This window comes from Marmota flaviventris, chromosome 1 (genome assembly GCF_047511675.1).
Source record: "Marmota flaviventris isolate mMarFla1 chromosome 1, mMarFla1.hap1, whole genome shotgun sequence".
Taxonomy (NCBI): Eukaryota; Metazoa; Chordata; class Mammalia; order Rodentia; family Sciuridae; genus Marmota; species Marmota flaviventris.
Genome location: NC_092498.1, coordinates 199,064,515 through 199,089,530, shown reverse-complemented (window position 1 = coordinate 199,089,530; position 25,016 = coordinate 199,064,515). Strand labels below are relative to the sequence as shown.

Genomic DNA, 25,016 nt, shown 5'->3' with positions numbered 1-25,016 from the left:
AGCACTCTGCCACTTAGCCCCAGCCTCAGCCCCCAAATCCATGTACCTTTTGCTTATCAGACTGGCAATGATTGCTGAGAAGGATACCACTAAACTAGCAGAAATTTTTTAGAGTAAGCTGGCACTATTCGCTGAATTAAGTTTAAGTACTTTGTAACTTAAAAATATTCCATTTTTCTAACAGATATGTATCCTGCAGGAATGTTCATAGAAGCATAACACAAGGTCTGTACAGTGAAATACTCATAGAGAAAAAGGTAGAAATTACCCATATGTCCATCAACAAAGGCTGAATAAATAATAATTTACTCATTACATGAAATAACATATTCATCCACTGAACCAATTTTAAGTGCCTTTTATGTTACTGGCATTGCAATAACAAAGAGTAAGAGAGTCAAGGCCACACTTTAGTAAAGCTTATATTCTACTGTTAGAGAACTACACAATAAAAACAGGACAATTTAAGAGAATGAGAAATGTTATAAAGAAAATAAACAAGGTGAGAAGAATGTCACTGGTAGAAGAGGAGTGCCATCTAACCAAGAGTGGTTGGTCAGGGAAGGCCTCTCTAACTAAGTGACATTTGAGGAGAGGAGGAGCTCACCAGGTAAAGATAGGCAGAATTACTCCATGTAGTGATCAAATGCAAAGCATAGAATATATTTAGGGTGGAAAAGGTCACTCAGACATGATGGTGCGATCTGTAATGCAAGTGACTCAGGAGCCTGAGGCAGGAGGATCAAGTTGAAGGCCTGCCTCAACAACCTAGCAAAATCCTAAACAATATTTTGCCTATGTTACAGAACTAAATATAATAACATTATTTTAAAAAGTATTGGTCCAAGAAGGTATCTTGTGAAATTGTTTAGCCCTACACTTTTAGCCAAATATTCAAATACAAAGCTAAGGATATATTTTCTAAGCATTATAACTAAGTTGCCTATGAAAGAGACTATGCAAAAGACACATGGAAACTAAGTCAACCATCTTGCCTCAATGGCAAAAACAAATTGCTAAAAATAAAATATAATAAAAAGTGATATATTCTTGGAAAAATAACCTACATTTTTTTTCTAAAGCAAGGAAATAATGTTTACTGCAATTTTTTATGTTTAGATAAGTCATTTATTAAAGATTCTCATTCTTTCATAATTTTTATCCTATAAAAGCCAGCAATCTAAGACTCAAATGCATTATAAAAGCATGCCAAATTTCTGATGATGTCACCATCATGTCCTAAATCATTTATAGCATAATTTGAAGATACTACCAGATATCAACTTGAACACTCAATTTTCCCCTAACATACTAAAACAAGGCTACATAATTAAGGCCACAACTTCAGTTCTGAGCCTAGTCTATTTATTTCCTTTAATCTTCCTAGCAACCTCATAAAAGTAGGGAGGCATCATTCCCCCAAATTATCACATGAGAAAACTAACTAGCAGCAGTCAATACAGGAGTACAGCTAATGAACTGCTCAGTTAGAATGCAAATCCAGGTCTTCAGGTCTCTCTGTAGCTTAGTCACATGCAAGTTACTGATAAATGGTAAGATCAGTGTTGCAGATAAAAGTAAGGTTAGTTAGCAATTTTAGATATAGGTATCCTCTGAACAATAACCACAGCCAAATTATTTTTTAAAAAATCCTTTAATCCTACCAAGATCTGAATTGCTACATATTCCCTACTATTGACGTTGTACCTACCTATACAATACTAGATATGCCCCCCCCCAAAAAAAGGGGGAATATTTTACTTCAAGAAAGTTTCCATGTTAATCTGTTCTATGTCTAGACTACAGGCAGAATTACTGGCAGGGACTCAATGGCTTCTAGAAGTAATTTAATGCATCTGCTTTATAGTACATTAAGGATAACATTCCTCTTCTCCAGTTGTTACAAGTTTCCCTTCCCTATCAAAATCACACAACTGATCTTAAAAAAAAAAAAAAAAAAAAAAAGCTCAATGAATGATTTCCTATGAGGGTTGAGACTGTTTCTTTAGTTCCCCACTGTTTTCAAAGTATTTAGCATATATTAAGCCCTTAAACATTTGATAAACTGTTTGCCAATTAAAAAATGCTCAAAAAGCAGACAGTATCACACACAAAATGTAATATAAAGGCTTAGATGTCCAACAATTATATATAACCTAAGAGGTTTTTAAATGCCTCAGATCCATGAAGGTTTCATTTATGAAGAACTAATACATCTAGAACAAGGATGAACAAACTTTCTGTCAAGTGCCAGACAGTAAATATTTTAAGTTTTTTGTGGGCCATAAGTTCACTGTTGTAACTACACAATTCTGTGACTAAAATTTGAAAGTAGCTACAGATAGCTATGTTCATTAGTATGATACTATTTTCCAATAGAACTTCACTCATGAAAACCAAAATATGAATTCCATATCACTTTCATTATGTTGTGCAATATTATACTTCTTTTGACTAGTTTCCATCCATTTAAAAATGTAAAAAACATTCTTAGTTCACAGGCCATACAAAAATAGAAGTATGCAATAGTTTGCCAACTCCTCATTTTATTATACATTTTAAGTAAATGAATTTATATTTTAAGTAAATATATTAAGCCTAAATGTGAAGGCCTGAACAGAAAAGAGTTTCAAGTGGGTTAACAGGTTACAAAGAAAGGTCACAATGTTTGCTTTTTCTTCTAAAACAGGCTGTGTGAAAAACACAAAACTGAACCCAATGATACACCAAGACTATTTGAGAAAAACATTTCCAGTCATTAAGACTAGTATATAATAAACCAGAATGCAGTTTCAATATATGCATGACTTTTATTTTCCATATAAAGTTAGCTCAAAGGTTCCCTTAGAACCGGCAGATCCTTCCAAGGTATTAATCAGGTTAACTAGGAACATCTAAAATTATAGATGACTAAGCAGTTCTTTATTAGAGGGGCTGGTATATGGTCCTGGCATTACACTTTTAAGTGTCATAGGTTGCTGCTGCTGCTACCCCCAGCTAAATAGTATGTTATAAATTATAACATGGTCGAAGCTCTATGAATAACATTAGGAAGTAATTCAAGGTAAAAAATAAAAAGAGCAAAAACCCCAAAACAAAAACCCCTGACCCCAAAGAGTAACCCTAACATCAGCTCCCTAAGAAACATGTATTCATTAAAACATAGATTCCTATCTTTAGCAACCTTCTGTCCCCCACCAGGCATGTTAAATTTATGTTATTCCCCTAAAAGAAAGACATTTTTCTTCTGTTGAGAGCCTTACCCTAGGTTCTCTAATATTTGGGAAGAGAATATTAAGGAAAGTACGGTGAGCTAGGAAGCTTTTATTTTAAAAATGTAACTGCTTTTTATTTCAATATAAATATCTTTAATAAGAAATAGCCCCTAATCTTTGTTCTATTGTGAATCCCAAAATAAACCAGTAAATGAGTCATAACCTGGTGCTACACATGAATATCCCAATGGCATATTTTTTTCTCAATTTGCCAATTGTTGCATATTCAAAAGATTTGTTTGTTCCAAAGAAAGCTTTCCCATGTTTCCTTTATTTACTCAATAGTTTCAGGAAATAGCAATACTAACAGCATAATGCAATGTATAGATTTCATTCATTTATTCAACAAATATTTATCCATCAGCTATATGCTGGGAGAAACTGTTAACAGATTCTAGATATAAGGTAATTAAAACAAACATGGTTCTTGCATTGAGAGGGACAGACAATAACTTAACAATTACAAAGAAAGAGTGATTAACTAAGCAACAAAGTGTCAGAGGAGAATAGAATGACCAAGCAGAAGATCTCACTAATAACCTGAGACTTCTGAAGGACAACCTTCAAGCAGATGCGATTAAGATGCAAAAGAGCCAGCCTGTGAGTAAAACAAAAGTAAAAACATTCCAAAAGTAAAAAATACTATGTGCAAAGGTCTGGAGTCATGAAAGAACTTAATCTTTTAAGAAGAAATCTTCAGATCAGAGTGGTTTGATTATACAGAGAGGGGTGAGTGCAGGGAGATGAGGCTGAAAACAGCCAGATTATATGGGGTACTCTAGCCTTTGGGAAGGAATGTTTTTCTCTCTTCTAAGTATCATCAGAACTCATAAAAGGTTATAAAGTACATGAATGAACAAGCTGTCATTTGCACTCTAAAAAGCTGGTTCTAGCTATAATTTGAAACCTGGAAGGAAAACATACAGAATAAATACCAGTACAGCAGCTAGAGCAACAAATAGTCCAAGTGATGGGTATTAGCTTAAGCTAGCATAGCAGTGCTAGGCACAAAAAATAGCTAGACTGTAGTAATACTTACTTTATCTGTGACGATGAAATGGATATAGTAGATGAGAGAAATTAAAGTAGATAAGAGGAATTAAAATGACTTCTAGGGCTGGGGATGTGGCTCAAGTGGTAACGCGCTCACCTGGCATGCGTGGGGCACTGGGTTCGATCCTCAGCACCACATAAAAATAAAAGATGTTGTGTCCACCAAAAACTGAAAAATAAATATTAAAAATTAAAAAAAAAAAGATTACTCCTAGGTGTCTGGCTTGAGCAGTTAGGTCTAGTAGTGATATGTAAGTAAAAAAGAGGTGTTTTTAAAACTGCACTAGTCATGTGGCTATTAACAGTTAAATTTAATTTAGTATTAAAAAATAAGTTCTTGTCACACGGCTACATTTCAAATGTTCAACAATCACATAGCTGGACACTACCATATTGGACAGCACAGATAAATATTTCCACCAATAGAAAATATTTTACTGGACAGTGCTATTCTAAAAGGAAAAAAGTACAAAATGCACCAGATGCTGAATGATCCAGCAAATCTAAAGTAAAAAAGTATTCATCTGATTAGACAACAGAGGTTCAGCAGTGAACTCAACAAAAGCATGTTCACTGGAATAAGAACACAAACTGGAATGAGGATGAAAACTGGAGACCGTGTATATAAGATATCTCTTTCAGTCTGAGCAAGGGAGCAGAAAATTAAATGGGGCATTAGCTGAAAGGAAACAAAAGCTGGTTGGTTCTGGAATATTCATTCAACAAACCTTCATTGAATACCTATAAATTTCATACACTGTTTTGGATACCAGGGAATACAAAGCCAGGAAAAGAAGCCTGTAGAGGGAAAATAACAAGCAAGTAAACACCTGTTACACATCACAGTATGATTAACTGCCAGAAGTTAAATACATGAGTATAATAAGAGTGAAACTGAGTGAACAAAGATATCTCACTGTGGAAGTGATATCTGACATCAGTCCATGAATGTTTGATCAATTTAAGGAAAAACAAAAAAGTCAAATGGCAGCAAGAAGAGAAAAGTAATACCTACTGATGAAGGTCATGGTCTGAACACATAGGAGCTTGTGCTTTTCCTGAGAGGTAAACCTCCTAGAGATTTCTGAACAGAAAAGTTACATGATCTATTGCTTTAAAAAGGATTACAATAGCTACTGTGTTGACAATGCACTTAAAGGAAGACCAATTAGAAAGCCTTTGCAATAATCCAGGCAAAAGATTAAGACAGCATAGCTATGGTTGATTTTTGGATATATTTTGAAAGAAAAGCAGACAGGATTTACAGAAAGAATTTTGGAGGGTGGGAGAAAGCTGAGTGAGGAACTGCAGTCTTAAGCCTGAGTAACAAAGTTTTATCTAAAAAAGGCAAAAAATATATAAATCTTTGGGAGAAACTAGGTCAGTTTTAGATTTATTAATATAAAAAATGTTAATGAGAATGTTAATATGTAGAATATGAGAATGTTAGAGTTAAGAAGCAACCGAGGCTAGGAATAAAAAAAAAGGAAGTCATTAGCAAATAGCTGTAAACATCATTTACTTAAAGTTAGATAACAAATATGGACAACCAGAGGTCACAGAAATGGATGAAAAATCAACGAAGCAACAGCCAGTAGGGCAGAAAGAAAAACCTACCTAGACAGAGTCAAGTGAAACAAATGTTCCTAGCAATTGGGCTAATTGCTACAAATAGGTTAAATGATATGAAGACTAAAAATTTATAACACTGGCAGGGGTTCAAAAAAAAGGGGGGGGGGGGCAAATAGCACATATATGCAACTATTTCAAAGTGTCTGCCTTAAAGAGAGACAGAGACTAGGGTGGTGAGTGAAAAAAGAAATGGTAGAAGAGAAAAGATTTTTTTTAAATGGGATAAATAATAGCACTTTAGTGTGCTTATGGGAAGAATCAGCTGAGAAGTAAACTACCAAGGATGCAAGAGAAGGGAGAATGAATGAAAGGCAGAGTAATATTCTCGAGAGCAAAAAGGGAATGTCATCTAGTATACAATTAGAGCAAATATTGGAGACATCCATTCACAGCATCAGAGAAGAATGTAAAGGGAACAGTCACACATATGGGAGCCATAGGAATTCTTCCAATTGCTCAATATTCTTAGTGAACTGGAAAGTAAGGACATTAAGTTAGAGTGAGAAAGTGGAAAGGAAGTATTGGACATTACATTGTAGAGGGAAAAGTACAAGATAGTCACAAAGTGAACTAACAGATTATGGATCACTGGGCATTGTCCCATGGAAGGACAAGGTTGTTGAGCATATATAAAGGACAATGATTACAATTAAAAATGAAATTTCACTTGGATATAAATTAGAGTGACTGATGGGAAAGTCTGGGTAGACTAGGTTCCAGTGGGGCTGTAGAAGGGCTGTTGGAACTGAAGTATTTACTAAAGGAATAAGAGAGTGGAGTGCCTGAAATGAGATGGGGAGAGAGGGCAAAGTTACTGGTACAAAAAATGTATTCTAGGATATGACAATGGGGATGTGACAGAATTAAGGTGGAAAATAAGATTACAAGAGAAGAAATCAGAGAACTAAGCGGTCAGGATACTGGAAGCATATTCTACATCAATGTTACTCAAAGTGCCAAAACAGAGTCTGTGCCAGATTGTAAATCAAAACACTGCTTTCTTCATCAAAAAGTCTTGCTTAAAAAAAAAAAAAAAAAAAGCCAGTTGAACTCAGTGAACTTAGTGACAGGTAATTCACGTTTTGAAATAAATTTAATACAATTCGTACTGGCAATAAAGAGTTCATAAACCAGATTTGAAATTAGCACTGTTCTATATGGGTACTGATATTACCAAGAATTAAAAAGGAGAGAGTGACAATGAGGACCTAATAAAGTGTTCCAGGAAGGAGAATGACCCAGGAAGATGTCTGAAATCAAGACAAGTAGTGGGTAGTAAAATTTGATACCATTAAAATCAAAGCTTGGAACTTTGAGAATGACCAAGAAGTAATTCTGGAATGATGCATTCCAGAAGTCATAATGAATGGATTTCAAAAGATGATGGTAAGTGGGAGATGGGAACTAAAATAGATTCTTGGGAGAGCAAGGTATAACTAAAGTAACAAACTCCTTGAAAAGGCATGCACCAGGACTGGCCTCTGACCAAAATGCAATTCTTCCTTCATTGTAAAGATGCACCTTTTTAATACAGCCTGATGATAGGAAGGTTGGGGTGTGAAGTAGGTTCTAGCTTCTAGTCAAGGAGAAAGAAGAGGCATTAAATCGTACTTTGCCTTAGTCCTTTCTAGACAAATGTTTAAGGATTTGGGATATAATGACAATAAGGGCAAACCTAAGACCCATTAGCATATAGTCAAAGTATTCTTCAAGTATGATCAATAGTACTGTGTAACAACAAAAACAACAAAACAATCCCATTTTAGTGTTCCCAGCTTCCCCATATTAAACAATATTATTTTAACTATATTCACTCTGCCTCAATAATGACCACCAATCTTCTGGTATTCCTAGATGTCTAATCTCTATAAACTTCCTAGCCTTTTATTTCTCATCCATAATTCAGAACCCAAAAAAGTGATGGCAAAATTAAAAGTAGGGATTAATGATATATGGAAGACAACTCAGATATAAAATAACATCAGTTGGGCTAAAAAGCTAAATGAACAATAGCATTAGGCAAAATGCCAGAAAACTGACACATTAAATTTGCAATTCTATTTAAGTACAGCCTTATCAAGCATATTATTTTTCCTAAACAACAATTTTTCATCTAAATGAATTATAAGGTATAGATAATATACCTTATTTGACATCATTTCATTCTTTCAATCATCTCAGAATGGAATTCAGTGTTTTCCTATACAAGGGGACTGGAATTCCATTTGGAAGCTTCCAGGATCAGCTACACTGAAAAATGTTACCAAGAATCCCTTGTTCCTCCCTTATACACATGGCATTCATCTAGTACATGAAAACTTCAAAGACAGACTCATTCCCTATACCCTTACCCCCAATCACTTTAATTATACTTAAAAAAAAAGAGTATAGTACTTAAAGTCTGTTATAGCTCTTCAATCAGTTTACTTTGTATTAAAGGGAAATTGGGATAACTTTGCGACAACCACTTCTCAGTGTATCAAATTATTCAGATTATCTTCAAATTGCACTCCCAAGAAACTCTGTAATAAATTTAACTTCTCATATTTTTATATGAATAGTGTCCAATAGTGTTACATAACATACATATGTATCACCGTTATTTCAGCTATCACAAAACTGTTAATAAAAGCTCATTAAATTCATCTTTCAGCTTTTGTAACACTTTTACTTCCAACTCAGGATCAATTACTTGCATTTAAGATAAAATTTATTAACTAGGGCTAAGGTCTAAGACATGAAGGCTGATGAACTTGAAAGAACAAGTCAGCTAACCACACCCCCTCAATTTTTTAACATATCCATTTCAAATCAGTTAAAAAGAAAGTATCAGTCCAGCAACTCATGAATCATTAAATCACAAGCAAAATCATGGAAACATTAGTGAAAAAATTTTAAAATGGGGGAGAAAATGACAAATGTTATGAAGCAGTTTCACCCCATCATCATCCAGCTGTTCAAGCTCTTCAAAGTGTCAGAGGAAGAGGGGGAAGCTTTTCCAAAAATTCAAAAGAAATCAGAGTTAAGAAAACTTCTGAAATATTATAAAAGAAACTTTAAAATGGCTCCATAAAATCACTGGGAATTGTGGGATAATCAAGGGGGAAGTGAGGCACCTCTGAGATTAATGCTTTATGAAAGGTTCACTGATCAGCTTGCATTTTGTACATACTTTATAAGAATTACATCCTACAGCACTATTTTCAGGTAATGTTTTTTAAAACCAATGTTGGCTTATGATCTGTGAAGACTAAACAGTCAACTTTTCAAAGTCTGGAAATAAAAAACCTTGTTAGAATAAAATGTTTAACCTAAATCTATTAAACTGTTGCATAAAATTTGTATTGACTAAAAAGGGATTAAGTAAAACACATTCAATTAATTAAAATTTTGAATCTAACATAACACCAATAGTTATGCTTAGAAATGCTAAGGCTTCTTCTGACTAGGACATGATTTAAAGTGTAAAATTTGAGGTTGACAGAAATTGTGTTCATACAGAATCTTTCCAGCATTAAGTGTCTTAATAGGTTAAGTTTTGATACTCCCTTTAAAATGATAATAAAGAACTGTATTTAAGCTGGTCAGGTAACGAAATGAGCAAGTTATTTTGCCCCTTCTTCCTTGAATCAAACTATCTTAATTTCTAATTTAAAAGTGTGGATCTCCCAGACTTCACAAACAAGTTAATAATATGAATACTGTTTCTTAAGTTCCTTATCATCAATTAATAGAAGGCATTTTCCAAGTGCTTAAATAAAAACTTACCAGTTATTTGCTAAATTACATAAATTCAAGAACCAGTCATTTCAAAATATCACCACAAAAACCTATATACCAAATAGTACTACTACAGATAGCAGTACTATATACAAATTAGCAGTATTCTGCAAGAGATGCATTTTATTTGGGCTGAAGAATGTCTTAACATTTGAATTTCATATGCTAATATTTGCACATTGAAAGATGTATATTAATCCGGATTTCCTACTTCTTGTAGGCCAAAAAAAAAAAAAAGATGAAGAGGATGATGATCTGGCAAAATAAACCATATTTTCACATGATGGCTGGTGCTGCTTACAACCAGCTGCTTCGATGAGACATGGTGCTCTCCCATTAGAGGTTCTGAGTGGTCTGAGATACCCAGCATCTTCCTGACCCTAGAAATACCTGAGTAGCCATATCCACTGCAATGTAGTAAGACCAAATTCTATATGGCTTGTGAAAGCAATCTTACGGAATCATATTTCTTGAACATCCAATTGCTGTGTGTTATATTAATGAAGGAAGTAATCAATTTCAAGAGATAAATTTCTAGTAAGATTTTTTAATAAGTTTTGTGTGAATTAAAAAGAACTTTCAAATCTACTTTCATTTCTCATAAAAATCTTAAAAAAAACAGAAGCCTGCATGCAGCGCCGTTTTCAGATGATGCTTTTAAAAACAAATGGTGGTCTATGGTTTGCATTTTTTCAGTCCAGTCACAGTAACATTTAAATATGGAGACTAAATACCCAACTTTCCAAACTCTGGAAATAAAAAAAGCTTGCTAGATATAAATGCTGCAAATACTAAGCAGTTAACTTGGACATCCCAAGTATGACTTTATGGAGGAATATTTAACCCATTTTGAAATAACCATTTACCTAAGGCATTCTTGTCTTAAACACTCAACTAGATATAATAACTATAGATTTCTTATAGTCAAAAATCAATATTTCCACAGAATTATACTGAATGCCAAAGGCAAAGCGGAACAATCAGTGATACTATCATTTTCCTCCCCTACACTATTAACATTTTAATTTCATTTTAACCGCAGTCTCGGAGACAGCTTAAAAAACAAAAACAACAACAACAAAAAAAACCCTAAACTCTTTGAGATTTTTCCATTAACTAACCATTTGACTTCCAAATTCTAATCCAGAACAAGCTTCATTTCTGTTAGTAATCAGACTCTGATTTGAAATAAGTATTTTCAGAAAATAATGTTAGTAAGAGAAATGCATAAACTTCAACTAAGGAGCCTAGAAAAAGGTCTTCACTGAAAAATTCAATGGGTTATGGCCCATAACTCTGTACCAGAGACCCTACAGTCCAGTTGCTACAGCACTGTATTTTAGTTCACATATACTGACTTATCTAGTTCCTAATAGAGCACTTATTCATGTTAGACAAATTAGCAATTCCCATCTTCATTAATGTTTTGAGATTTTTTTTAGTTTTTATTTTTTCAATGACTAAAAATGATTATCTCCTAAAGCATTTAAATGAGTTTTTGGTTTATTGTTATATTTTAAACAAAGGGATCTTAATTTAACTATTCTTCAAATATTGGTAGCAATGACATTTACTCATACCAGTCTTTTAATTAGTAGTGTTTATAAATTATTCTAGAATTCATAAGGTTTCAAGTTGGTTCTCTCATCAGAACTATTCATAAACACATTACACATAAACTTTGTTGAATAATAATAAAAAAAATCACAAGCATTATATTATATCCACTGGAGGGCACTCAACATGACCAAAGCATGCAAGGAAAACATGTTCTAACACTACTTCACTCTATTGCCTCAGGACTCAAGAGACTTTGGGAGTAGGAAATGTGTCTTTAAAAAGATGCCCATAACACAAGTCCAAAAAGGAGGTAAAACCCTAAAAATGGGTTTCTAATTTGTTTGACTTCTCTCCTTAAGAGCTTCTTTTTCCTTAGGGAAAAAACATTATATGCATATTTCAAGGACAGCAGAGTTCAGGCCTCAACAGATAAATCTAGGTTTCAAACCAAGTCAAGCTGAGTCTTGCAGTAAACACAAAGGCAACTTTCTTAAGTAAACAGAGGAAATAGAGAACTTTCTCTAGAGTATAAAGATGAACCCCTATAGGAGTTAATGCCTAACTCATTTTAAATTAATACAAGGCACATATTTCCCTTTTGTGAAGCCAGAGGACTATGTATTTAATTTAACCTATTGGCCTAGTTATCTATCACAGTCAGTATTGGAGAAATATTATATAAACAATAGTCTATTAAAAGAGAATTGACTCTGAAAATGAGTATCTTGTCAATAGGGTACAGGAGGCAATGATCTGTATGTGATTTGTACAAAGCAGAAGCAGCTCCTATTTTTACCATTTACTTTTATGGAATAAAAATATTTTCAGTAAAGTTGTTTTAACAATAGTTTAAAAGAGGCCAACAAAAAAAGCTAATAATAATATTTTCAAAACAATCAAAAAAACATGCAGCACTACAAAGGAGTTACCAGTATTGTTTATTAGAAGTATGTCCAGTTCTAAAAACATTCATACCTTCTGCCTTGGATTAAAGTCATACTTCTGACCAATGTCAAAAAGTTCTCTTAAAATTTACCACCTATTAATCTACAATTATTATCAGCCTAGATTATGGAGAGAAATAAAATCACCTTTTGATTGATTAATATAGTACCTCAGGTTAATAACACAAATGTTCCATTTGACTGAATATACATATGTAATCCATTTTAGGGTTTTAATAACTTATGAGCTCTTCAATCTGTTCTATCTTACAACAACAAAAAGGATCTCTGCAAGTTTTCTAATTGCCACATTTCAAAGTATACTTATAGAAATGTTTGAAATGTGGCTCCTGGTTTTCCCTTTCTATTTTAGTAGTGTTTTGAAAACAAGCATTTACCCTCATTTACAACAATTTTTATTCCTGTCATCAATTAGGATTAAGTTTGATAAATTTTAATATTGGACTGCACATTTTCTACAATAATCATGGTAAAGGAAGTAATCAAATCACAGACAGTTCCCAAACAACACAAAACAAAAAACCAACATCTCTTGGATACTTCTTGACTCCTGAACACTGTTAAATGTTTCCCTTTTTTAATTAACCACTTTTAAAAAATTCGGTTTTTCCTATAAACTTTTAAATAACTGTTCTGGTCTTTTGAGACTCTCAGGCCTAGGACTCTACAGGACTTTAAGTTATATGCAATACTAAGTAACCTTTCTAACACAGTTTTTCCCCCTCCTCAAGGACTTAAGACTTGAATAGTCTCAGCATTCCTTTAATCCTATAGAAAAGACTTCTGCAAGTTTTTCAAGTTACTGTTGCAATCACTTCAGGGCCATGTCCTTGTACATGGCCTTCAGAACAAAGATTAGGTCAAAGTAATGAATATGGGGGCAAATTAATCAAATTTTGTCTACTGTGAAAGGACATCCTCAAATCTTAAGTTGTTTTTTGTGGTGGTGGTGGCGGTGGCTATTTTGTTTTAAATTCGGAGATTTGGATGGTTTGAATGTAAAAATAAACGTAGCAAAACAAAAAGCCTCCAAAGTATAAGTTTATGTCACTAATTTAGGCAGACAGCAAACACCAATATAAAGTAAATAATACCTCGATCTATAATATTTCTTGGAATAAAGTTAACACAAAAACATCTAAAGATACTGAATGTTCACCAAATAACAAATAATGGCTTCATAAATTCCAGACAAAATAATTTACAACTTAGCGATCTGAGAAACATCAGCCTAGACTTTATCAAAGAAAATGCTGCCGTCTCTTCAAGTTGATGTCTCGTCTAAGCCACCATTATTCATGATACAAAGCTCTTATTTCACTAAAACCACTCCTCGATTTCCTTTTGCCGACCTCTGCATACCAGCAGCCTAGTCTCTCTTCATTCACTACTCACAAACTCGGGGGGAGGGGAGACCACAGATGTCTGGAAGATACAAAGTATGAGACAATGCTCCCTCCAAAGGGGAACAGAAAATGAAGGAAAAAAAAACCCTACACCCCACCGCCAAAGCTTTCGAGCTTGGCGGATTCAGGAGCGGGCTATGGGAAGGAACTTAAACTTCGAAAGTCTAGGTTCAAAGTTCTCTCTCCAGACAAAACACTGAAACAAAGTTGCAATGCCTGAATTTTATTTATTTAGCCAATTTGGAATCAAGGAAAATTTTCGTTTCTCCCAAAAGAAAATGTCCTCTAAAAATCAAGTTTAGCTGCCATAAAACTACTTGGATTAACATATTTCTAATTCTCCCAGTCAGAGGCTGAATCTGCTCACTTGGTAAGAAACAGTAAGCGAGTCACCGTTCGCCCCCACCCCCTCTCTTTTACTAGGGTCTCGTCTCCACTGCCACAAACCCAAGACAACCAGTATAAGTCGCTTTGCTTTCACTCATCTGCACCGTACGAGAAAAATAGAGGTGGAAGACACGATTTCATCTGTGCACACCCTACTGACGCATCGTGCCGACTGCACTAAGAGTTTGGTTACTCTAAGGTTTAAAGTTGCTTGGATTCAAACTCACATAGCCAGAGCATTAAGAAAATATTACCAATTCTCTTATTTTCCTTAAGAACGAAAGAGGAAACCTGCTAAGTCTCCCGGACCCATCCCCTAAAGCGGACCGGACCTAGGGTGGTGTCCCCGCCACCGCAAGGAACCCCAACTCGCCGCGGGCTGGAAGGCGGAGCCCCCGGCCCCACCCCGCCCCCCACCCGGCCGGCGCATCCCGAGGCGTAGGGTCCCTCCCCCAAACTCGGCCGCGACCAGAGCCCGGACGCCAGTGGTGGCCCCCACCCCCACCCCCACCCGCCGGCCATCCGGGCTCCGGACGCCCCCACGACACCCCCTCCCCAACAGCGGCGCCCCCGGGGCAGCGCGGCCAGAGCCCGGGCCCGGCCACCGCCCTCCGCGCCCCGGGCGGGCCCGCCCCACTCCTCAGTCCTTGCCCCCGCTTCCCAGCCTGGGCCTCCGAGGTGCTCCGGGCCCGGCTCCCCGCCCGCCGTCGGGACCGCGCGCCCGCGACGAAGTTTGGCTCCGAAGAGGGAACGGGAGCAGCCCAGGAAGGATAAGGAAAGGAGCACCCAAGCACCTCAGGGGAACAGGCTCCTCCCGCCGCGGGAGTCCGATCGTCCTCGGCCTGCGGTGGCGGCTCGGCGGGGACTGGAGCTGCTCCTTGGACCGTCCTCCGTCTCCGCCTCCCCTCGCTCACGGCTCCCGCGGACGGGCTAGCGCGGCTGCCACAGACCGAGAGGCTTAAAATGGCGCCTCACAAGGACCTCTTATAAGTCGCGCAGGATCCGCTGTATCCTGCCGCCCGGCGCAGCGCGGAGCGTTCCGCCGCGCGAGGACAAGGGGCGGGGCGCGGGCGGGCGCGAAAGTAGTCCCCGTGCCCCGCGGCCCGCCGTCGTCCGTCGGCGGATGGGGCCGGAGGCGGGGCGTTTGCGCGTCCCTTGGACACTCCCCGGGTGGAGGGTGACGGCCGCTCGGCTCTGCTAGCTTGGAGGGGGGATCCGTGAGGGCCCAGAGGTCGGAAGCTGAGAAGCCAGGTCCCTGCGGGCCGCGCTGGAGGAGGGTGGCTCAGGGGTCTTCTGCTGTCCCGAGCTGCACGCCCCTCTCCGCGCGTCCGCAGACTGAGAAAGCAAACGCGGAGTCGCCGCGCGTTTTCCGCGGTCCGCAAGAGGCGGCACCTAGATCGCGGCCCCTGGCCGGGTGGGACAGGTTCCCGAAGGGCGGAAGTTCGGGGTCGGGCGGTGGCGCGCGCGCTGTGGTCGGGGCCCGCCCGACTTTAAGCGCTGCTGGACGCCGCCGCCCCACGTTTGGGTGGGGGTCTCGCAGACATTGCCGTCGGGCCACAAGCTCCCTGCAGGACGTGGCTCGCAGCCCAGTCCCGCCGCGCCCAAAGCCTCTCCCCCTGACGGTCCGGGTGGTGGATCCCCCACCTCACCCGCCACTCAACCAGAATCCGGATGGGAATCGCCGGCAGAGTTGCCTTCCATTCCCACTCCCTCCCGAAGGCGGTGAACTCTCGGTGGACTGGGCACCAAGCCTACAATTCAACAAGTCTTTTGAGTACCTACTGTGAATAAATAACTAATGGAAATGGATTTACTCCAGAGCAATGTCAATTAAGTTAATTCGTATAGATTCTATTTTTATCTGGTTCCACTGTGTCACTAGGTATCCATAGATGTATTTGTGAGGATTTTTCTTAGGGGCGGGGAGGATCTCATTCCTACGGTATTACTTGAGAAATCCGAGTATGATGTTTATAGAAGCAGCTATAGATTCGGCAACCTCTAATTTTTTGAAACTAATTTTCTGTTCTTCAAAACCATTTTCTAATTCGTTTCAATAAAGCTGAAGTTGGTTCTTAATTTCCCTTGGAAATGTCTCCATTGTAACTCAGCAAGATTGGCATTTGTCAAAACCGGAACAATTATGATCAATTCATTTTCTAGTCTATTATTCTTGTTTTTCTTCCAAAACAACAGGGAGAGTACAAGAAGCAACAGTGAAAGTTATCTCAGTGCTTTCATCCCAGGACTATAATTAATGCGTGCAAACAATAGGTCTTTATACATAAATACAGGCAGGAAACCTACTTACTCATTTATTCATAGAGGTAGTGTTTGTACTTTTTGGCAGAGCTGATGCTTTATGGCCAACGTATTTTTTTATATAACTTATTTTTCTGTCTTAGGGTATTTTACTACATATAGTGATAATGCCAACTGCTGTCTATCCCCATAGCACATGTGAACCACTGCAGTGAAAAAAGTCCACACATATGATGCTCAGTGGAACCCATTGTCTAGAAAGACTTTTTCATTTGTATCTTTGCTAGTAATTCTGTAAAATTTAATGCTGCTGCGGATTGTGGTTAACTTGGTCATAAATTAAACAGATTGAACAGAAAAGGGTATTTTATCAAAGCAATGTTTCTAGTAGAAACTCAAAAAGTGTAAATGGCATTTCCAGGTACTGACCTCCAATTTTAATTATCAAAAGCAGAGTTAAAGAATACACTCGAAATTCAATGAAAGTCATGCATTTAAAATCAAATGGCTGGTTTACCCCTATGAGAGGAATATTTTTAACAGATTTTTTTCTGTGTTTAGTTAATTTTGCTGAATAAGGCACACTATTAAAACTGGTTAGGAAATATCTGCATCTTTAGAAGGTATAAAGGCTAAAAGCACCTCTATATTTATATTTCTTTTTTCAGTTGCCCAAATAAAGCATTTTTCTATAATTTGAAATTTTAATCTAAATTTAGAATAAAAAATTTTAAATCCCTATTGATGGTATTAAAGGAAATGTAAAATTTGCAACAATGCAGCATGTTGTTTTTCCCATTAAATTCAAGCATACTAGAATTATTGGGTGAACCAGAATTAAAACAAGTCAGTTGAATTTAACAAATTGCTCAGAATTTTTGATTCTTTCATAAAACAAATTGTTCCAGTTGTCTCACCAAAAATATGAGATGGATAATTTATGTGAAATTAAGACACATACTATCATTAAACCAAAGAGAAATACAGAATCAAGATACCTAATGAGTGATTTTGTGAAACTTAAAAAATTGACCTTCAGCAATATATTTCATAAAAAACACTTATCTTTGGTGTAAAATGGGTGTGACAAAAATTAATTTTCTGAAATGGTGTCAGACAAATGGTCCTAAATTTTAGGCTGTGTTCCTAGAAACCAAAAGTGTCTCCAGCTGATTTTAAAAGAGAAGATTTTATTTGTCAAGGTATCAGACCACTGGCACATCAATTGTTGGCTATATAACCTGAGCGTAAAGCATCCTTTCATCAAAACATATGCTTTTGAATTGCCTTTGGGGAAAAAATAAATAAATGCCCAGTTTGTTTTTGCATTTTGGGTAAAAATATTAATCAAGTTAGCATTAAAGAAAAAGAAGGTCTGTTCCCTTAAGTCTATCAAATCTATTAATTAAACATTTATTGAGCACCTAAGACAATGAGCTTCCTTTAGAGAAAAGAAAACGGTTGACTGTCTCCTTTTGATTAGGTCACTTAATTTAATGTAAAATTGTAACTGTTAGTCAATCCTACTTGAAAATAAGGAGAAATGGTAGAAAACAAGCTGCGAAGCTAGGGTGTGGTCCCCTTTAGACTGAATCCCCTTGGGAAAGATCCCCTCCTAGCAGAAAGGTAACACTAAGCGAAATCCTATGCATTTAAAAACAAACCTGACTCTAAGATCTTTTAAAAATATTTCTTCATGGCAATGTGAAAATACTGGACAAAAATAAGGATCAGCTTTTCATTTAGCAGTTCATCAAGTGGGCTATTTATGGATTGGGACTTTTGATTTGCAATACATCATCTCAGAGTTCAGTGTTATCTTTTGATTTCTTTCCAGCTGAACAGGCTAAGTAGTTGTAAATACCTCTTGTCAGACTACATGGTTGGCTTTTCTCGCTCACAGAAGTAATCTAGGAACCCACTGGGCAAATTCAGCGGAAAGCCACTGTGGAAAAGCTTGCAGCTAATGTGCACTGCAGAGCAAGGGAGGGGTAGTGAAAGACAGAGCCGATGGCCATGGTGGTGGCCGTGGCCTGGTCCCTTAGTTATGCCAGGAACGCCCTTCATGCTTGGAGTTTTGTGTTCTCAAGGCCTTCATTGGTTTGCCATACTAAGGAAGTACGTTTTAATGGCTACCATAGAAAGTGTGAAGGAGAAGCAATGGAGGCATCATCCATGATATTCAAAGAACATGGAGATATATGTTTCTCAATGTCTGTAAGAACTAAGACAAATACCGCTGCATTGCTAAGAAATCATGCTTTGGATACACATACCCCCCCAACACCCACATGCGCTCGAAGATACACACAACCTCTCTATTAAAAATTTCAAAATGGTTGCAGATATTTCATTCACAAGAAGGTTAAAGGCGTTTCCCATCGCAAGAAGGATTAACTTACCGGAGGATTCTGGGACTGCAGATGTATACTGCGGCAAAATCCTAAATTCATCGAAAAAAATCATTTCTGGACTCCAGCTGCTAAAAATAATAGAATTATAGTAAATCATGGATAAGATTAAAACTAGCCATTTTCACATTCCAAAGTGTTCAGAAAAAAAAAAAATGATTCTTTTCTTTTAACTCATTTCTTAAACAATGCAAATTTTAAAGTAGCTTTTCTTTCCAGAGCACGCAGCGCCATGAAATCGATAATTTTTGATCTTTCGGTTAGTAGGCAACATGGTGAGCTATTGCAGGGACTGCAGGCAGCAGACATGTTCTTGTCAGCTAAAAATTTTCATATTGTTTTTGAATCCATTGAGATTTGTAGATGTAATATTACCAGTTTTTTGTTTTAGCTTGCACTAGGCTATAGGGGGACGCAAACTCTCAGTTTATCGACATATACATGTCTATTGCTTTATATATATTAAAAACAGGGAGTCTTACTGGATTTTAAACAAAAAATTATGTAAAAGGAGTGGCTGGTGTGATTATAATCCCATCATGCAGGGTCCACGGTTCCCATTTAGTGAAATTTCGCAGAGGGCAACTTCTTAAGAACATCCCTGCTGTGCAGAGTGAAAAGCATGAACAAACCAAAGACAGAATTCATCTGTGTTTATATTTTACAAACAATGAAAAACCTACTCTTTGTATGCCTTTTTTCCCCCACCTTATTATTTCATGAAAACTGCAGCATTGTCCCCGCCCCCATCCAAACACTCACCACCCCAGCACTGCAGTATTCCGTCCCTCTTTTGCTTGTCCTTCGTCTTCTTTTTCGCTTTCACAAATTCTGCACGCGCCATCTTTGTGTGGGGTGATTCTTTGCTAATTTCGGTTACCCATTCTCTCACAAATCAGTTCAGAAATAGAAAATTACAGTGCGCTTTGGGGCTTAATTTGCCTGAATTTCTTTCAGTCTTCCCTTCTGACATAGAAAAAAATGGAAACGACAGGGGGGATAGCCCAAAAAGAAAGAGATATTTCTATTATTGCCATAACCTGTTGTATACAGTGGTGATAAAAAAAATATATTATTAACATAAGAGCAACAGCTGCAGCCTAAATAGAAGCTATGAGATAATTAATGTGCTACAACAAATTAATTTGCTGCAGGTGCTTCTGTTGTGAACTGAGTCACCCATACCATATAAAGTCAAAATACAATTATGATCCCCCACACACACTCTAAAACAAAATACAGAGCAAAATGTCCTGTTTAGTAAATATGCCTATTGTAAAAAATAAAAAAAATTAAAATCCTCCCCAGTCCTTTTCCCCTGCCCTCACCATCTCATCACAAATGGTTTAGTCATGAGTGGGTAAGTTCCATCCCGCATGTGTATGTGACTGTGTATGTCCTGGGGTGGAGGGTATGGCATTTTCAAACACATGGAGGTTTATGCTGTGTCTCAGTTGGAAAACATATGGATCAGCTACTGAAGAAAAATATATTGTTGAGTGGTTACCTATCTGAACTAATTATTTTTTTAAAATCCTGTGTCTTATCAAAGAAGGAAATGTGTTTCTAAGGTGGCATTCTTCCTTGATATTAAAAGAGATTTGTTTTTGTTTTGTTTTGTTTTTACTTTTACTTGCTGTCAAATTGAGTGTTTTTGGAGAATGATTGGTGGTTTATATCACAACTGTGTGCCAGAAATACATTGTATCAGGGTAGCACCAGCAGGGGCCTGGAGAAGGTCACAGTGCCAGAAGCAAATGTCCATTTTCTATTTTGTATCACTCAGCAAAAAAATAACTTAGGGCCTGGAAAAGAGGAGGAACATAGAGATTGATTTTTTTTTTTAACTACTTGGCTAAAAAAAAAAAAATTCTCTTACAGAAAGAATACAATCATTTCTGATGTGTTTCTCAGTAATGCTACTGAAAGAAATGACATTTCTGTTTGCATTGCTACCTTAATGTTTTGATTGTTAAAAACCTCTATCCATTTATCTATCTACCTACTTACCCACCTATGTTTAGTTTTATCATGGTCAAATTTTCAAATTTATTAGTTACTAAGGTTTATTCTATTGGATGAACTTAATATTTAATTCTAAATCTTACAATAGGTAAGTTTCATATACAATGCACATATTTTTAACACTTGTATGGGTTTTCTTTAACATATATTTTATTTCATATGCTCCTTTTAGGTGGATAAGCAATGATGTGCATAACCACCCTTCTATACAGAGGTACTGCATATTTATCAAGATTTCTCATGCAGTGTTAGACTTGCATTTTATTCTATTTTCCTTTTGTTATATTAAAGCTTTTTCTTCATCACCTATTTTCAAATCTGTTTATATTTTGAATTTATAATTATAGAATCTGGTGGGGGGAGAAAAAGAAACAAAGACCATATTGGTTTCTTTCAAAAAGAGAAACAAGAAATAGTCAATTTCTTTGATAAAAATAAGAAAAGTTGACAAGTATGAAATTTATATATCTCCACTGGGACTTTCCAGAAATGTCTATGTCAGCCTGTGTCATTCCCACTCTGAATTCATATAATTTTATAATTGTGAAATCAAATCAATTTAGGAAAAGAAGAAGGTGCTTGAATTTCTGTTGCTTCAAGGAATCACCCATTCAAAGCATTTCTTCTGCCACTATAAATCATATTAGAACCAGACTGTAAGTAATCAAGGGAGAAAATACTTAACATACATATTCCTTTTTCTTATTAGTGTGCTTCTTTTATCACCAAGCCAATCCCAGCCCCATCCCTTCTTCAAAGTACTTGATTTTCATGACCCTTATTCTTAAATTGTCATTATAAGTGACATGGTATAGGTTCTGAAAAATAAAAAAATATGATAATTACTGAAAGATTGTTTGTTTTGGGATGGTTTGTTACGTGGAAAAAGTGTGCTAATAGGGCAGAGATGATTCAGTCTTTTTGGCTTAATTTTAATAATCACATCACCCTGCAGGTTTATCCTGAGTCTTAAATTAAAATTTCTAAAGATTTTTAACTGTTTCAGTCTTCTTAGTAAAATAATTTTGTGTAGATACCCGTTAGATGAATATTCAAACTATATATGTGTACTGCTGTCAACAGCTTGATTTCTTTCTTTTGTTCAAGGTAAAAAGTAAATATGGGGTTTTAGTATTTTTTCATTCCAGTGGATCTGCATATGCTATATGAGTTATATTTATTCCACACAGGATCACTGTTCTAAAACTCTGGATCTTTCCCATAATATGCTTTAAACCATTTTTTTCTCCCATTCTCAGTATGTGCAATTAGTTTTTAAAATTAAACTCAGAGCTTGGTTTTTTTCTGTAGTTGCTGATTATTGCAGAATCTTTTAGGGAATTATACCTTGTGTATTCTTGTGTCACCATTGAAAAATATATATTTAACTCTTTTGTGTGTATTTGTAAATATCCTGTGTCTTTCCTTTCTTTTATACTGGTTTCAAAGGGAAGTGTTAACAATAAGGATAAAGGATGCCTTTTCGAAATTAAGACTATGAAATGCCTCAATTTAATAATAGTTGTACTTTCAGTATCTGTTGATTGAGGATCTACATAATGACAAAAAGCTGCTATAAATTCTGTATTGCTTTTAAACAAAATTATCTTTTACCAATCCCTGTGGAATCTATGTCAATATGAATGTTACTTGCAACATTGGTGGAAAAATCCACTTTTCAGCACACAAACAATGCTAAGGCCCTAATGGGATCTTGGAAAAGCCACTGCTATAATGAATCCAGGAGATTCGGATCCCATTCTGCTGTGCACTAGCTGTATGATGGACAGGCTTTTCAACCTCTCTGAGCCTTGGTATCATCTCTGTGGTAGCAGTAACAGCAGTGGTAGTGGAAGTCACAATATCCCAAATGGTGGTTTCCATTTATTGAGCTTCTGCCAAGTTGAAGCTTTGCCCTTCACAACCCTGAACAACATCTTTCATATTTGGGACCTCTTAACAGCCAGTGGAAAGGAGAGCATCATTTTCCGACTGCACACTTATGGAAATTAAGGACTTCAAGAAATTAAGGAGTTTGCTCATATTTATTTGCTCAATAAACAGAGCTGGAATTTGAACTCAGATCTGCACTGTTTGGTCAAATAGCCCTGAACCACATGTGGCTCTTAAATTTAGATTAAATTAAATTCCTCAGTTTCATTTTAAGCACAGCACAGACAGCATCTCCATGACCATGGGTAAGTGCCACTGGACAGGGCTGAACAAGGCTGATGGACTGCTAAGCCTGTACTTCAACCACTGGGTTTAATTCTTCTATACCCATTCACGCCTCTACTCATTCATCCCTTCAACAAATATTTATTGAATACTACTATGATCAGGTCACCATTTGGAATGCAGAGAGTTATTGCATTGTTGACAAGAGAAAATGAAAGAGCTTTTCAAGTTATAAGGTTCTATATACAAGTGAGATGCTTTGATGCTGTAGTTGCTGCAGTGGAGGGAGACCACTTGGTTGAGGGCAGAGTTTATGCCACTCTTCTTGGAATCCTCTCTTCCCTCTCTTGTGCTCTCTTAGTTTGGTAACATACCCATCAGAAGCCAGGCATGGTGGTGCACAACTGTAATTCCAGTGGCTTGGGAAGCTGAGGCAAGAGGATCCCAGGTTCAAAGCCAGCCTCAGCAAAAGTGAGGTGCTTAAGCAACTCATTGAGACCCTGTCTCTAAATAAAATACAAAGAAAGGGCTGGGGATGTGGCTTGTAGTCAAATGCTCCTAAGTTCAATCCCCAGTAGCCCCCCACCTCCCAAAAAAGGAAGTAGCCATAAGATCCTCTCATTCTAATAAGAATCCATCTTCCGAACACTTACTCTGAGATTGGGGGATTCCCCAAGCAGAGCTTTTTCAGCAACTGGATATGGCAGATGAGACATGGACTTGAGGTCTCAGTGCTACCAATCAGATGCTTCTATTTGGGGCTTTCACTGGAGTAGATGACACAAAAGAAACTGAGAAAATTTAAATGTTTTAGTGACTGCAGCGATAATGTCTCTTTTCTATGCAATTGTCAATTTACTGTAATTGGGACTGGTGATCTTAAAAGCTACTTTATATTTGTCCACCTCATCCTGCCTTACCTTTATGTTTGCTCCATAAGGGTGGTCCTGAATGTCCATGACTTTCCTGGTCTTTGTCAAGAAACATAGACCTGTGGTTACTAAGGCGCAAAAATACCACCTCTATTTATTAACCCATACCTCTATTTTCAGTTGGAGGTAAAAATTCTCTTCCCAACTAGGGTGAGTTGATGTCTTCCTCTCTCTATCAGATCCTCCCCATGGACTAGTTGCTATATATTTTACCCCTTTGGGGTTGGTCCCATGAAGACGTGTAAGAGGAATGCAACATTTATTACCTGGCTGATTACTGCTGTAAACTGGCTTTTGCTCTCTGGCTCCAGCCAATGTTTAAAGGTGGCTCTGTTGGGGGCATTTTGTGGATTCATTGGCAGCTCCTCTATTGGAACTCTCTGACTTCCTTTCCCTGGGGCATGGAGGGAGTCCATAGTAGCCCTTCTAAGGTCCTCTTCAAGGATCCTCTTCCAACTGTCCTCTCATCCCTTTGATGTCTTCATTATACCAGATTTTGAGCCATCTATTCAATGTTTCAGCCTGGCAACCTGCCTCACATCTCACTTGAACCTATAAAGACCATCATATCCTGGTATCTCATTGAAATGTCTGTTCTGACATCTTGTTTCCCTAGATATGGGAGAGGTGGCCAGGGTCAATAGGTGAGATGGCAACAGCATCCTCACCAGATGGTTCTGCGGTTACAGCTACCTAGCTTCCTTGGGTTTCTGCTTGTCTTTCAAGCCCTTGATTTTTTTCTACCTTCCTGGTGATTCTGCGAACTATCCCATATCCTTCCAAGAAATTTATTTTCCACTTCAGTCATCCGGATTCCTATAGATCAACACCTGGCTTGATAAGCCCCCCATTTTTATTATTTTCTACTCTTCTCTCTCTTTCTAGTATGTGATTTAGTTATTGCATTTCTACTATTTTTTTCCAGATTGCAAAATATACACATGTAAATTTCAAGGTTGTATACATGTAAAACATACTAACAAATCAAAAATATATGACAGAGAGTAAAAAAGTGCATCATATCCATGCCACTAGACATCAATTGGTATCATACATTCCTTTCAGATTGAGACGCTGAGCCAGACTCATTAACTTGACTGGATTGAGTTGATATAGACTTTCCCTTTCTTTCTTTTTGCTATATATTTTT

The 25,016-nt window shown here is 37.1% G+C and overlaps 1 protein-coding gene across 3 annotated transcripts in view; it reads right to left on the bottom strand.

Annotated features, from left to right (window-relative positions):
* The window catches only part of Ctnnb1 (catenin beta 1), a 34,932-nt gene extending 19,882 nt beyond the window's left edge, over window positions 1-15,050 (bottom strand). For all 3 annotated transcript variants that reach the window (XM_034636292.2, XM_027932090.3, XM_027932091.3), the window contains exon 1: window positions 14,853-15,050. The gene's annotated coding sequence lies outside the window, so the exon portion shown is untranslated. The remainder of the gene's footprint in view (window positions 1-14,852) is intronic.
* Window positions 15,051-25,016: the final 9,966 nt, after the last annotated feature.